Source organism: Protopterus annectens, chromosome 8.part0 (assembly GCF_019279795.1).
Source record: "Protopterus annectens isolate FY-2018-M chromosome 8.part0, PAN1.0, whole genome shotgun sequence".
Classification (NCBI taxonomy): domain Eukaryota; kingdom Metazoa; phylum Chordata; order Ceratodontiformes; family Protopteridae; genus Protopterus; species Protopterus annectens.
This window is the reverse complement of record NC_056741.1, coordinates 1,174,714,193-1,174,730,779: the sequence shown is the minus strand read 5'-3', so window position 1 is coordinate 1,174,730,779 and position 16,587 is coordinate 1,174,714,193.

The window sequence follows — 16,587 nt, the reverse complement described above, 5'->3', positions numbered from 1 at the left end:
GGCAGCCAATTGAACTCTTAATGTGGCAGGAGAAGCATCCTGATGGAACAAGTCTGTTAAAAACTCTAATATTTTATTCAAAGGAGCTATAAAAGGATCCACTTGCTGTGTATTCACCCAGAATACAAATCGCTTCCATTTACTAGAATATGTTTTAGTAGTGGAAGCTTTATGAGAAGCCACTAATATATTCTGAACTGCAGGCGAAAGAAGATCAGACCTGGCTAAGTTGGAACTGGAGCAGCCAAGCTGCTAGATGGAGGGACAAGAGGGATGGGGAGCCCCTGACGAGTGAGTCAATAGATCTGGCTCTGGGTCCAGGATCCAGGGTCCCCGAATGCAGTGTGTCATCAGGAAGGGGAACCAAATTTGACGAGGCCAGAATGGGGCAATGAGGATTATTGTCCTGTGTAGGTTTCTGGCTTTCTGGAGAAACTTTGATATCAGGGGGAATGGAGGAAATGCGTACAGGAGTCCCGGGGGCCAATCGTGAATCAGTGCGTCCCTGGGGACTTCCCCTGGAGGGGGTAATAGGGCAAAGTAGCTCCTGCATTTGGCGTTCATTGGAGACGCAAACAGATCGCAGGAAGGCTGGCCCCACGTGCGAAAAATCTTTCGCAACTGACTGTTTTAGGGACCACTCGTGCGGTAACAGAATTGCTCTGCTCAGCCTGTCGGCTATGACGTTGGATGACCCCGGGATGTGTGTTGCTATTAGAAAGCGACCCGTGGACTCCGCCCATTGCCAGATTCTCATGGCCTCTCTGCATAGCTGATAGGACTTGGTTCCCTGCTTGTTTATGTACCAGACTACCGACATGTTGTCCGTCTGAACTGCAATAGTTCCCAGAGGAAGAAGGGGAGCAAAGTGTTGCAACGCTAGAAACACTGCCCTCAACTCTAGAACATTGATGTGCAGATTGTACTCTAAATTGGTCCATTAAGCCTTGGACTGTCTGTCCCTGAAAGATGCCCCCCACCCTATCAGGGAAGCGTCCGTGGTCACCGTAACTGTAGGCGTGGGTAGCACAAATGGTCTCCCCTTCGAAAGGTTGCACGTTTGAAGTCACCAGTTTAGGTGTGTTTTGCATGTGTTCGTTATAAGAATCTCGTGTGTTAGAGGTAGTTGTTGGAACGACCATTGTGCAAACAGTAGCCATTGTAGGACTCTCATGTGCAGCCTTCCCAAGGGTATTGCAATAAGAGAAGCTGACATGAGTCCCAAAACCTTCAGTACCAGTTTTGCTGGGGATTTCCTGGGCAAGAGAAGAAGACGTATGTGAGTCTGAAGTGAAAGTATCCTTTGTGGAGGAAGTCTTAGAATTAACTGATGTGTATTTAATTCCGCTCCTATGAATAAGATACTCTGTGATGGCTGTAGTAAGGATTTTCCGAAGTTTACGGATATTCCTAGGTGAATACACAGTTGAAGAGTATAGTCTCTGGCCTGTACAAGTTGACGCTGGGTGGTGGCAGAAAGGAGCCAGTCGTCCAGATACGGAAACACCTGGAATCCTTGGCGTCTCAAGTGACACGCTACCACTGCCATGCATTTCGTGAAGACCCTCGGGGCTGAGGTCAGCGCCAGGGGCAGCGCTCGAAACTCAAAGTGACTCGCACCCAGCCGAAGCGCAAATGATCTCTGGATGCCCTGGCCATTTTGATGTGGTAGTATGCATCCTTCAGATCTATTGAGCACATCCAGTCGTCCTTCTGTAAGAATGGAAGGATCGATTGAAGCGTGGCCATTCGAACTTTTCTTTCTTGACGAAGGTATTGAGATCGCTTAGGTCCAGAATGGGCCTCCAGTCCCCTGTTTTCTTTGGAACTAAAAAGAACCTTGAGTAAGTCCCGAATCCTTTTTGGTCCGCTGGGACTGGTTGGATGACTCTTTTTCTAGCAGCTTTGAAATTTCTATAGCTGCTGGCTCTCGCAGATGGGGCGGTACATCTGGGAGTCTTTTCTTTGGAATGGGATGGGATAGAAAAGGTATATTGTAACCTCTGGTAACCACACTTTTACCCACTTGTCTGTAGTTATACTTTGCCAGGCCTGAGGGTATAAAGCTAAGCGACCCCCGACTGCCTCCAGAGCAGGACAGTCGGGCCTCCTCTCAGGAGTGCTGGAAAGGTTTACCAGGAGTGTATCCCTGTCACCTTGATTCTGCGGACCCCCCCTCTGCCGCCAGGGCGTCTTCCACCTCTGCCCCTCCTCTGCCTCTAGAGGGGCATCACCCTGTGTGCCTGGGAAAGATCCTTGGGGTTTTCGAAACCACATTTTTCCACCACGTTGCCCTTTGGGGTACGGTCTGGTTGGGGTGGAAAAACGGACTCCGACAGCAGAGTCTTTCCCTCCTGCTCACACCGGGTAAGGGTCTCCTTTACTTTGGGGCCAAAGAGAGTGGCACCGTCAAATGGGGCGTTAGTAAAGGAAGACTTGAAGGCTTCCGCAAATGAACATAAGCGCATCCAGGATTGTCTGCAAAGAGCAATCGCTGAAACTGCTGCCCTACTCGAACCTTCGGCTGCGTAAGAGATCAGCCTCATGGACGAGTTCACAATGGATGTAAGGGTATTAAGTTGCGCCGTCACTTTCTCTGAGACAGCAGCATCCATAGTACCCTGGAGGGTATCTCCCAACTCTTTGACTAGATCCCTCTGTAGCCGTGTAAAGTGGGTCAAATAGTTCAGGGATCGCATGGAAAAAGCCGCTGAACTAAAAATGCGCTTCCCATACCTGTCCATCATCCTAGAATCTTTATTAGGGGGATGGACAGATGAGGAAGATTCCGACATCTCCTTTTTCGTGGCCGCTGCCACCACCATAGCGTCCACTGGAACTCCTTTGTTAAGTAAGTCTTGTCCTGGGGTGCAGTGATATATTTATTGGGTTTCCTTGGGACTGGTTCCACTGTGTCTGGAGTTCCTCCGCCCTTCGAGCAATAAGTTCCATTAATTCATCAAGGGCGGAGTGACCCAGGAGGAAGAAGGGCGAGCACCGAATGCCTTCAGCAAGACTGACTCATCCTCAGAAGGGGAGGGACTGCCAGTCACCTCTCTGTTTCAGGATCTCCAATATGTCCGAAAAGAGACATCTTCTGAAGGTGACTTAGGGACCCTTCTGACTCATCTAAGTCAGTATCGGATGTCAAGGATTCTTGTGGAGAATCCAAGTGTCTCCTCTTACACAATCTTTTCCTAGGGACTTCTTCGTGGGGAGCATCCGAAGAAGCCTCCGAGGAAGAGAGGGCACCTCCAGGGGTGGCTGAGACACCGGTGCTCGACGCTTGGATGTGGCCGTGGGTGCAGAGGAAGATAACGGCCCTTTATGGGGAGGAGAGGTTGCTTCCACTGATGTGGTTGTCTGGGTAGACAACACCTTCCTCATTAGATCGAAAGCCCCCGGGTCCCGAGTCGAAGAATCTCCCGGTTCAAGAAACGGGAAGAATCCCGAAACAGGCACCAAGGCATCGACCCCGAGGACGGAGCCGAATCGATCCGCCGAGGCCCGAGGGAAGAGTCGGAACCGAAATGTCGGTTCGACTCGGCCCCGGAACCAAGGACAGATCGTCGGCTCGAGACTCCGGTACCGGGTCCGACGGAGCCGAGGAGAGAGGAACAGACCGAGAAAAAGACGGTTCTGGACCCAAGGGCTCCACAATCAGAAGATCAACCTCTTCCGGCTCCAAAGACTGGACAGGTCTCGGAGGAGGAATGGATGGAGACAATGGGAGGCCTTCAAGTTTCGACACCAACTGGGTGGAAACTGAAATAAGTTTGGACAGGGCCGAATGCTCCAATAACTTCTGCACCACACGATCCACATCGACATCGGAGAGCTTGGAAGAAGAACGGGTCGAAGGAACCGAAGACGGAGCCGACCTCAATAAAGTCGATGGAGGGAGCTCCATCACCGGTTCCAAGACTCGAGGCTCAGGAACCGACACCAGTTGAACACTCAGCCCCGAAGTCTGTGGAACCGGTGATCTAACTTTACTCAAAGAGCTCGGAGCCGATGACTTGGGCTCCGACGTCTTCGATTCCTTAGAGGATTTTGATGCCTGGTCTGAAGCATCCAGAGCCTCCTGAAAGGAAGGTTTTAATAACCCCCTGTCCATGAGTTTCCTGCGCCTATCTGTCATGACCCTCCCACTAAAAGAGTGACAAATTGAACAGTCCTCTTGTAAGTGGAGAGGGCCAAGGCAGTAGACACAGGAACTATGGTTGTCAGTAACTGACATTTTTTGGCCACACTGACAACGCTTAAAGCCTGATTTAATTTTCTCAGACATTTTACAGGAAAGATAAAAGTCAAGTCCAGTATAAGAGTCAAATCCGGTAGAAAAAGGTCAAATCCGATGTAAATGTCAGTCCGGTTGTCAAATTTAAGAAGGGTTGGTAGGCCCCGAAAAACTCTAACCAGTTAAATCAACTTAACGGTACCGAGAAATTCTACCTACTCACACACACATACACTAAGTATACCAAAAGGTACTATTAGAACAAATTTTCTCTAAAATATAACAAAAATAAAGTTATATCTTATCTCAAGATGCTCGAGCTAGCTCCCAGCGATGCGAACGCAGCAGCAGCAAACTAGATCTGAGGTAAAGGCAGAGGGGGATTGTGGGTATTAGATTGTCTCGAGCTTCTTCTCGATGCAGAGCTTGCAAGCGGCCGACACGGAGCCGAGGATCGGCTCCGAACCCATGTGTAAGAACAAACGGGGAGATTGAACACTATCACATCACTACGTTAAGGTCCCACGGTGGTGCGGGATGAGATATAGGGGGCCGTAGAAGCCAAGCTCCTTTAATAAAAGCTTTGCACAACTTGTTGCTCATTAAAGGTGGCTCTATGCTCTCGTGAAAATTGGAAATAGCCACCAATTGAACTTTGATGGTAGACACCGAACAACCCTGGTTGAACAGGGAAGTTAAAAACTTCAGGACCTCTGACACAGAGGCTGTCACAGGGTCTAATCCTCGGAGTTGGGCCCAAATAGCAAACCTCTTCCATTTACTGCTATACATCTTTTTAGTAGAAGTCTTGTGGGCCGAGGACAAAATATGCATGACTTCAGGGTCGAAAGAATGGCTCCTAACTATGGTCGGAAGAGGAGTAGCCAAGCTGCTAGCTTCAATGAATGGAGGGACTGATGGAGCTGTTCTGACTGATGCGTCAAGAGGTCCGGAACTTGGTCCAGGAACCAGGGACCCTCCAATGCATATTTGTGAAGAAAGGGGAACCAGACTTGACGAGGCCAGTATGGGGCGATTAGAATCATTTTGCTTCCCAAGCAAATCGCCTTCTGAATCACCTTGGGGAGAAGAGGAACCGGTGGGAAGGTGTATAGGAGGCCGGGGGGCCAAGCTTGGACCAGAGCATCCTTGGGGATGTCCCCCGGAACTGGGGTGAGAGAGAAGAACTGCTGGCATTTTGTGTTGAGGGGAGTTGTGAAAAGGTCGCAACATGGAGCTCCCCATCTCGTGAAAATCTGTGTTACCACTCTGTCGTTCAAGGACCATTCATGAGGGGAGAGAATAGTCCTGCTCAGTCTGTCGGCTATCACATTGGATCTCCCCGGAATGTGTGTTGCCGCTAGAAAACGTTTGGTAGAAATCGCCCAATCCCATACTTTCATGGCCTCTGTGCAAAGGGGGTAAGACCTGGTCCCTCCTTGCTTGTTCAAGTACCAGACTACCGACATGTTGTCGGACTGAATGGCAATCGTACCCTGGGGGAGGTGATCGTGCAGTGCTTGCAACATTAAAAGCACCACCCTCATTTCCAGGATATTGATGTGGAGGAGACTCTCGTCGGAGTGCCACGTGCCTTGGACCGACCTGCCCAGATAATGTCCCCCCCACCCTGTCTGGGAGGCATCCATAGTCAACGTGGCCGAGGGGGATGGGGGGGACGAAGGGACGCCCCTGATCCAGGTTGGAGGGAAGAAGCCACCAACGAAGATCCTGTTTGCACGTCTCTGTGATCAAAATGTGGTGACTGAGGGGAAGGTCTTGATAAGACCACTGGACTGAGAGGAGCCACTGGAGTAACTTCATATGCAACCTTGCCAAGGGGATGAGAAGAATGGTGGCTGACATGGAACCCAACAGCTGCAGGACCATTCTCGCTGGAGCATGATGTCTGAGGAGTAACGCCTGAACCTGAGACTGCAATGTTGCTATCCTTTCCGCAGGAAGATAGACTCGCATCTGCCTTGAGTCTATTTCTGCACCAATAAACCGAATACGCTGTGATGGCAGCAATACGGATTTTGTCCAATTGAAGGCGATTCCTAAGGAGTTGCCTAGGGAGATAGTGGCTGCTAGAGATTTTAAGAGTAGATGCCTGGAGGTGGCAGTTAGGAGCCAGTCGTCTAGGTATGGAAACACCTGGAATCCTAGACTTCTCAAGTGAGCAGTCACCACTGCCAAACATTTGGTGAACACCCTGGGGGCTGTGGTGAGACCAAAGGGCAGTGCACGGAACTGGAAATGACCGTCTCCTAGGCTGAAGTGCAAGTGTCTCCTTGACGCCTGATCTATCAGAATGTGATAATAGTCATCTGAGATCTATGGAGCACATCCAAACATCCTTCTCCAAAAGCGGGAGAATGGATTGCAAAGGTGACCATCTGGAATTTGGACTTTTTCACTGATCGGTTTAACCTGCTGAGATCCAAAATGGGCCTCAAGTCCCCGGTCTTTTTTGGTACTAAAAAGAATCTTGAGTAAGTCCCTGATCCGGCCTGGTCTGCGGGGACAGGTTGGATGACTCCTTTTTGAAGCAGCTTCGAAATTTTGCTGGCTGCCAGATCCCGTTGACTGGGTGGCAGGTCCGGGATTCTTTGGGACGGTGGAGGGGGTTGAAAGAAGGGAATGGTATAACCTCTGGCGATGATTTGGAGCACCCATTGGTCCTGAGTGATACTTTCCCAGGCCTTTAGGTGCCTCGAAAAATGACCCCCGACTGGCTCCGGAGCTGCACAGTCAGGCACTCCTTCAGGGATGCTGGAAGGAGGAGGAGCCATGAAAGGACTCTCAGTCTCCAGTGTTACAGGGGCCTCCGCTGCCTCTGGGACGGTGTCTCACTGAAAAATTTCCCCTTCCTCTGCCTCTAGAAGGGGAATCGCTCTGCTCCGACGAGTAAGGCTTTTGAGACTTACAGAACCACATTTTCCCTCCTCTTCGAGCCTTGGGATAAGGTCTGAAGGGAGTGAAAAACCGGGCCCCTACGGCAGTTAAAGTCTTACCCTCCTGTTCGCAGCGAGTCAAAGTGTCCTTTACCTTAGGTCTGAACAGAGAGGACCCATCGAAGGGGGCGTCAGCAAAGGAAGACTTAAAGGCCTCCGCAAAGTGACACAGGCGTAGCCAGGCTTGTCTCCTTAGAGCAACACCTGTGCCCGCCACTCTGCTCGCTTCTTCGGCTGCATACAAAATGAGCCTCATGGACGAGTTAGATAACAAGGACAGGGTAGCCAACTGGGAGTTAACCGTCTGGGCTAACTGCTCAGGTAAGTTACCGGAGAGGGTATCCAAAAGCTCCTTGACCAGATCCCTCTGCAGTCTGGTGAAATGCGTCAAGTAGTTCAGAGACCTTAATGTAAAGGTTGCTGAAGTAAGGGTGTGCTTTCCGTACCGATCCATGCTCCTAGACTCCTTATTAGGAGGATGGACAGACGTTGAAGCCTCTGCCACATCTTGCTGGGTGGCAGATGCCACCACCAAGGCATCTATAGCCACACCTTTGGAAAGAAAGTCCTTATCAGGGGGTGCCGAAAGGAATTTATTGGGGCGAGCTGGCACCGGTTCAACAGAGCCCGGATGTTCCCACGCCCTTCGAGAGATCAAATCTATGAGCTCATCGAAGGGCGGAGACACCCAGGAGGCGGAGGGCTGAGCCCCGAAGGCCTTGAGGAACACCGACTCCTCAGCAGAAGGGGGTATGGACTGCCAGTCACCTCGTTGCTTAAGGATCTCCAAGATGTCCGCAAAGGATACATCATCCGAGGACGATTTGGGGGACCCTTCCGCATCATCAAGGTCAGTATCCGAGGTGAGAGACGCATCAGCGGAGTCGACGTGCTTCCTCTTGCACTGTCTCTTCCTCGGAGGTTCCTCCGAAGACGTTTCGGAGGGACCTCCAGGAAGAAGGGAACCCCCAATGGGGGTAACCTCAGGCCCCAGGGCTCCGCTGCCGTGAGACAGGGGGATTGCAAAGGAGCCAGTCTCCGTGCCAAGGGAAGGTGGTGGTGAGATGGTAGAAGTGGCCAGAGAGGATTTGGCCAAGGCACTCCTCATGGCCTTGAAGGCGGGACCCCCAGAGTCCTGGGATGGTTCAACCCCCAAGGCCACAACAGCAGTTGGAACTCCCACCGCCGACGCACCAAGAGGGAGGCTCGGAACCGAAAGGATCGGTCCCGAAGCGTCCCCCCAGGGGCCAACAGAGGAGGTCCGTGTACCGAACCCCGACCCGAAGGGCGGGGTTGGAGTTAGGGTCGGAACTGACCCAACAACCTCTACCGGCTCCACCAACACCGACTCCAATGGCGCCGAAGGAGGAGGAACTGAGATTACAGGGTGGGAAACCGGCTCCGGAGCCGACTGGGCTAGAGCCGATACCAACTTTTGAAAGACCGGAGACTGGAAAAGCCTTTGAAGCACCCTGTCTACATCCGAATCAGACATCCTCGACGACCGAGAAGAGACCGACCGGGTCCGAGTTGACTTCTCCGCCGGCTCCGAAAAACTGGGGGACCGGCTCCATATAGTTTCGAGAAGTATCGGTGCTGAGAGAGATTCCACTATCACTGCAATTTCCCTCGGAGCCGATGGGGACTTCGGCACCAAAGGGGAAGAGTCTGAGCGAGCAACCTTCATCGGCTCCGAAGGCAGTGGAGCCGATGGAGATGGCTCGCCTCTCAACGCCCGAGCTCTCTACTCCGAAGCCAGAGGAGTCAAGGCTGGAGACATCGAGGCAGACCGTTCTGCCCTCGGCTCCGAAGTCCGTGGAGCCGACGGAGAAGCCTGCCTTGACTTTTTTGCTGCCGGGTCCGATGGGATGGTCGGAGCCGAAGATTTTTTCTTCCTCGAAGGAGAAGAAGAAGATAGGGCTTCCTCAAAGGAGGGGGTGATAAGCCCTTTCAAAATCAACTTATTTTTCCTCTCTTGGAGCACGCGAGAGGAAAAAGCGTGGCAAACACTACAGGATTCCTGGAGGTGCTTCGGACCCAAGCAGTAAACACAAAGAAATGTCGTCCGTGATAGACATTTTATAGCTACATTTGGAACATTTTTTGAAACCTGATTGTCTATGTTCCTTCGACATGTTGACTGAATCAACACACTAAACTTATCCAGAGAAAAAAACAAGAAAGTACACAAGACTATTAACAACAACCTAGATTCTAAGTAAACTCCTAGGAAAAGGCTAGGCCCCTCTGACTCTACGGGATCACTGCCCAAAAAAAAATACAATTTTACCTCAGAAAAATCTGAATCACAGTCACACAACAACAAGTAGCTGTTAAAACAGCTTTTGGGTTAATTTTAGCTCAAATTCTGACAGAAAATATGTCAGTAAGGAGGTACTTAGCTCAGCCAAATCCGAGACCATGTCTTTGCTTCAGAAGCGGCAAACGAGATCTGGGGAAGCAGTTGTGGTGCATCCTGGGATATGAGGTAACTCAGCCAATAAGAGACTGCGTTCTATTGCATAGCGGCCGAGTCGGAGCCGAGGATCGGCTCCGAACCCATCTGTAGAGAATGTAGGCGAGATAGAATCACATTACATCTCTGATTTACAATGTGCATGCTGACCAATCAGCATGCACGTTTTTGAATATTAATGGAGGGAGTTGTATAATAGCTATTAAATGTTCTGTTTATTCCTATACTGCACTAAACTGCTACTTTTTTATGTTCTGTCATCTTGTAGTTTCCTCACTAAAGCTTTGATCCTGTCTAAATTCCTGGTATCTTTTGTTTGTTTTTGCTTTCAGTTCCCTCCTTTATCACCTGCTTGGTCAAACCAATCTTAATGGTTTCCCAGTCTATACTTACCCCTACTTTTCTCCACATTTGTAGACTAATAAACCTCCCTGACACCAGTCCCTAACTTTCCATCTGCTTAGATGTCACAAAATGCCAATGTCTTCCAAACCCCTAAAGGTATGGGATACTGCATTTGTAGTACTATATGAACATGATCCAACAACCAAAGCAAATGATCAACTGCCACACCCAGTCCCTATGCTTTATCGATATAAAACCTGAGCCTTGCCCAATTCCTGTACAACCCAGTATATGTAAATTCACTCAACTGCTACTTTACTGCTAGATGTTCCATAACCTGAATAACTTTAAATACCCATCCATGTATCTTGCCAAGGCTTGACATCCTAGCAACTCCAAGGCATCTTCCATTCTACAAACTACATTCCAGTCCAGTTTTAACTAACCCCAGCGAAACTGATTTTACTCAAAATCTTACTACCACCCAAAACAAGACAAAAAACTGTACGTTTTGGCCAATGTTATTCTCTTATAACCCCAAATATATATCTAATCATCTGCCTACTTTCTCCTCACTTATGTTGTGCCTTTTTGTAACATAATTAACCTTCCTTGCTCTCTCTAGATGAGCACTATACATCTTTCACTAGCTAAGCACTGCAAGCCTTTCTTCCACTAGTTAATTACTGTATACCTCTCTTCCACTTTGTATTAGCAGCTCCTTATGATCTAGTTTACTCATGTGTGTTTTCTGCAGCATGATCACTTGAACTGCTATCTTAAATATATATGCCAGTACTTTAGACTAACCCAACGAGATTGATACAACTACATTGACATAATTAGATTATAACACTCAGCTGCTTTACTGATCAGAAACGTTTCCGGAGTCCATGTTAGGGGCATCCTTGGAGAGGGAAATCACAGCAGTACACCAAGATTCAGGAACACAGTCTGGGGCTAGGCTCAGATTAAACAATTTAAGAATTCCAGTGAAAGCATGTTTGGTACTGCCAGGACTCGAAGTGTGTTTGGTAACACAACAGCTGAAGTACATGTTTCTTCTTGTTAGGGGGTGTAAAATTCTAGAACGAGTAGTGTTTGAATATAGTTTAAAGATGAAGTCTGTAGTGAATTTGCTAGTATACAACTGATGCCAATATGGCATTTTATAAAGCTTGCTGAAAAGTGAAGATGTTACTATCCCTAGTATACTACTTCATCCTTTAAAATGCCAGCTTCACTCATTTTATACATCATAGCAACAGCATACCATCAAATACATTAACCCTTTGTGACTTACCTTCCTTAAATTAGCCATAATAGAAAAATTAAAGTTATGTACTTACCATAACTATGCATCTGTATTAATTTCCATTCTCCTCAACGTATGGGTCTCTGATCCAATCCTCAGATCTGACTCTGCCAATCTTAGATTCCTGGACTGGACTTTGTAGCTCCTTCATTTACCCATAATGCCCCTTGATTGCCAGATTATCTCAGGCTGAGTTTGCTGCTGCTAAATATGCCTGAAGGCATAAATGCTTATAACAACAACAAAACAGGATACGGGGGGGCTCAAACTGGGAACAATGAAAATGGACAACATAGATGCATAGGTATGGTGAATACATAACATCTGATGTTGTAATTTTCATTCATTCCTCAACATATAGGATAGAGTCCCCAGCTATGATAATCTTGGATGGCCCTCACAGAAGGATATTCTGCAGAATGGCAGAGCCAAAAGCAGCCCTGCTCTTGGATGCGATGTCCAACCTGTAATGAGCGATAAAGGAAACTAGACCAAGTGACCACAGGAAAAATGTTATCAATTGAAGCTCTGGCCCAAAAAGCAGATGTAGTCATGGATCTAGTCGAATGAGCCTTTGGAGATTTAGGCAAGGACACTCCTCTTAGGGAATTTACAAAGAGAATGCAATCTCTTATCCATTTAGCCAAGGTAGCTTTAGATACTGCTTTTTCAAATTTGATTTTAGCAAAGGAAACAAATAGAACAAAAAAAAAATTCAAAAAATGAAACCATGTAGGTAAAAATGACATCTAAAACTTGAAGCATGTATTCCCCCTTATTGCCAAATTTTGGAAAGAGTGGCAAATTGATTACTTGAGTCAAGTCTGATTCAGAAGCAACATTCAGCAGAAAGGAAGGTGTGAAGAGTGGGTAAAGATTGATGAAGACTGCCAGCCTAGCCAGAAAGAATTTTGCAGATAATTCTGGCATTTGTAAATATGAATGTAAACTACAGGCTTGTTGTCTTAAATGTAAAGAAACACTGTTACATGTGGAACTGCAAAAATGTGACAAAAGTGCACTCTACTGACCAAACTAAAGCATATGGTGACCCTTTGATGTAGACAGTGGTGCCGAAGGGTTTAGATAAAGAATTTTTTTCTATTGTTTTAATAAAGAGTTAAACTGCTAGATTTAAACATGCAAATGTATTTTTGTTGCTCTGTTTCCTGACCAGTTGCAAGATAACAAAAGGAGATGTTAAGAATGTAAATGCAGTTTCTATAGCCTGGGAACCCAGTGAAGTGGGAAGAATGATGTAATGTGAATCAGAACTGCAATTTCAATTTAAACAGAGAACCAGAGATTAAGTAAGCATTTTTGTCTTGACCATCCAACTCATCAGCACTCTTCCTGTTTTCATATGCATGTTATCTTACACTTGTGTTTTCTCTTAGTAATAGCTAGAAACAAGTAATAGCTAGAAACTAGAAAGATTAGACTAAGTGTTTTTCTGTGATGTCAGAACTGTACTACTGAATTATTTTAAGTATTTATCTGTGATCTCTGAACTCTTGACTAGCACTGTGTAGTAAGAAGTATTATCTTGTGTTTTTATTATTAAATATTTTAAAACATTTCAACTGTGGCTGTTTTGTGTAGAGATAATTTAAGCTCTAGAGTACATTGCATATTTATAGTGATTACTGTACCAAGTCACCCTAATAAGCCTTGACTGTTTAGTTATGCTACCAATTGGATAATAATATTACACAGTAATAATTGGACACCCGTTTAAGGGCCTTTGAGTGACTGATAAATATTAGCTGGCTGGTGAAAGGCAGTACTACTGTATAGTCTGGGTTATAGGGGCACAGCTGGAGAACCTGTGCCAGCCTTTCTCCCAGGAGTGTCTGTGTGGTTGCATAAACTCTTATCTCAAAGTGTGTGTCAGCTTCTTGGGCAAGGACACAAAGCACTGGTTGGACAAAGAGGGTGCTGGAGGTTTTAGCTTGCCCAGCTAGGCTGAGATCTGGACCCTTTAGCTGTGCCAGTGGGAGTCTTATTGGGGACCTGGAGAGCAACAGAGCGACCAGCCCTGGACTGACTGATCTGTGTGTGCTCTTAAGGGAAACTGCACTTTCCTGTGTGTATTTGTTATCCTTTCCTCATATATGAGACGCCCTCTCTGGTGTTAGTGGTGAGGATTGAGGCTCCTTGATTGCTGGGCCAGGGCACGGGCATCACAGAAGGGTTTATACATAAGGTTACTCTGTCTTTGTGAAAAACAGAATAAGGCAGTATTGAAGTGGGCTTGGAGTTCAGAGACCCGCCTTCCAGATGTAATGGTCAGAAAAATTATTTTCCCAGGAAAGAAATTTTAAGTCTGACTTAGTCAAGGTTTCAAAAGGGAGATTGGATTAAAGTTTGCAATACAATGGCACCTTAGGGTGAAGTAGGAACTCTTACTGGAGGACTGAGTAGAAGAGTAGCCTTCAGAAAAGCCTTGCAAATTTTTGAAGAAGCCACAAGGTAGGCATTATGCCCTATGTGGTAATTAGAGATTGCTGCAAGGTGGACTTTTATGGTGGAGAAAGTGGCACCACCTTGAAAAACTGAAGACAGAAAATCTAATACAGCAAAAATCAGGGCTGTAAAGGGATCCAGTTATCTTTGTTCTGCCCAACAAGAAAATCTCTTCCATGTACTCTTATAAATCTTTCTGGTAGAAGAGGTGAGGATAAATTTTGACACACTGGGCAGGAAAGCCTGAACTGTCTATCCAACATTGGAATTGGATAAACCATGCATTTAACTGGAGGCCTAGAATGTCCAGATGAATCATTCCTGATGGGTGCAAAAGTAGATCCTGACCGGGGTCCAGTGTCCAAGGCACGCACAGAACGTGAGACCACAGGAATGGAAATCGTACCTGCCAAGGCTGTAATGGGCACTGAGGATTACCCTGCTCTTCAACAGTTGTGCTTTCTGGAGAAATTTAGGTATTAGATGAAAGGGACAGGAAAGGGAGGCTAAGCATACAGGAGACTGGGGGGAACGTGGACTAGAGCATCTCTTGGTGACTCCCACTGATGCGGAGTTAGAGCAAAGAACCTGATATACTTGTTCAAGGGAAAGGGAAGCAGGTCGCACCAAGGTTGACCCCAGTGACAAAAAATCAGTTCTGTTACTGCAGGATGGAGACCACTCATGCAGCATCAGAATGGACCTGATGAGCTTGCTGGCTAAAACACTGGATTTCCCCAGTATGTGCATTGCTACAGGAAAGAAGTTGGAAGAGATCGCCCACTGGCAGACTTTCATTTCTTCTTGGCAAAGGCAGTAAGATCTTGTTCACCCTGGTTGCTGATGTACCAAACCACTGGTATGTATGTCTGCATAGCAACTGTTCCTAGAGGGAGAGAGTTCAGAAAGGCCTGCAACAGTAATAGGACTTCTCTCTTCTCTCAGAGACTGACATGCAAATTTATCTGTTTTGGGGACCACCTGCCTTGAAAAGTCAGCCCAAAAAAATGTCACCCATGGTCAGCGTGGCACCTGGGGAGGAAAGATAAAGGAGCATCCATGACTAGGTCTCAGTGTTGCTGTATGATTAGGTCTGATGAAGCATTTAGATGTGAAAGCGCTTACCTTATATGAATAAATCGTTTTATAGTAAAACTGTGTATGCTGCCTTGTTCGTTCTTTCAGATATTTTTTGGAATACTAAAAAAAATCTAACTTAAGGGTCAATTTGACTTGCACTATGGACCATGATAATGCCTGCCAGGTGATCAGAAAGTTTTGGCCGATTCTAACTTTGGATAAAAAGTTAAAAGAGATTGTTGGAGATAACCCCAAGTTTCGTTTTCAAAGATAAAAAGAATCTCAAAAGGATTTTATGCTCAAATGATGGGATATGGAACAACTACATACATAATAATTCATCAGGGAAAAAGAAATGTGGCTTCTGCAAGGTCTGCAATGTAAGCAATTGTAGCAACACATTTAAGCATCCGGTTACTGAACAGACATTTGTTTTTCATGGATTAGCTAATTGCCTAACCAGCAATATTGTTTACATAGCTACCTGCACTTCCTGTACAGCATTATTGTTGGAAAAACTAATATGAAGCTAAAGGAAAGAATTATCAAACATCAATCTGATGTACGTAACAGAAAGGAAACAAATTCTCTTTTCCTTCATATATGTGAGCATGAGGGACATAGCTTTGTTTTCATGGTCACTAAAGATGCATTTTACCAGATAGCGAAGACCCGACCAATCTGTCAGAAAGAGGAAGCCAGCTGATAATGCGTATGAGGGCAGATAACCCCCTGGCCTTAATTCTTAAACCTTTTTAAAAGACTATACTTATGTTCGCCCTATAATCTGCTCACATAGAAACTTAAGTACTGACTTAGGCTCTGATGTCCCAGAAGAAACTGCTGAAATGAAATAAAAAGAAGTGCCCCAAATGACTACCTTGCTTTTATTTTTTCACCTTTTTTCTCAAATCTTTGGCTTTATGCAGAGCTTGTTCTTTTAACTAGAACCTACTGAAAAGATTTCCACTAATATTCCTTCTGAAAAATATGTCTCAGTCTGTCTTAGAAATGTCAAACTGTCAGTGTTGTTTTAAATAAAGAGTTTCAAATAAAGTAGTTTTAACTTCAAGCTATGGAGGTAGCCCAACGGACTAACGGATTATTAACATTCCTATCATTCACCGAGGTTGTTTCATTGGATGATACCTGTTAACTTTTAAAGACTGAACCCAGCTTACCTACTGAATCTGAAGAAGGCTTGAAAAGCTGGAAAGCGCCAGGTCTCCATTGTTTACATCAGAAGGGTTCTTCACTTTTATGTTTTTTCTGTTTTTATGAGATCCACAGATTTTAAAGCTGTGGAATTACAATGCCACTTGACTTTTTCAACAGCAAAGCTCTATATTTCATATATTGTGGATTCAACATGGTTAAAGCCTTTTATTGAAGCTGTTGTTTTGAAGTTGTCTTTTCACCATTTTGGTTATAAGTTTTGAATAATTCCATGAAATTATCATCTGTGGTGCAACGCCTCTTACATTATCCTATAAAAATTTCATGAGCCTGCAAGGGTTCCCTACTTTGGTGAATCCTGTCCAAAAAACTTTGTTAGGGATGCCCGTTTATCTTTCCTCCCCCAGATACCACACTGACCATGGGTGGAATTTCTTGGGACTGACGTTTCAAAGCCGAATGCATGCTCCTTTAGCCCTTCTCCCTATGTTACTGACCATGCTGTGGTGACATTTTTTGGGGCTGACGTTTC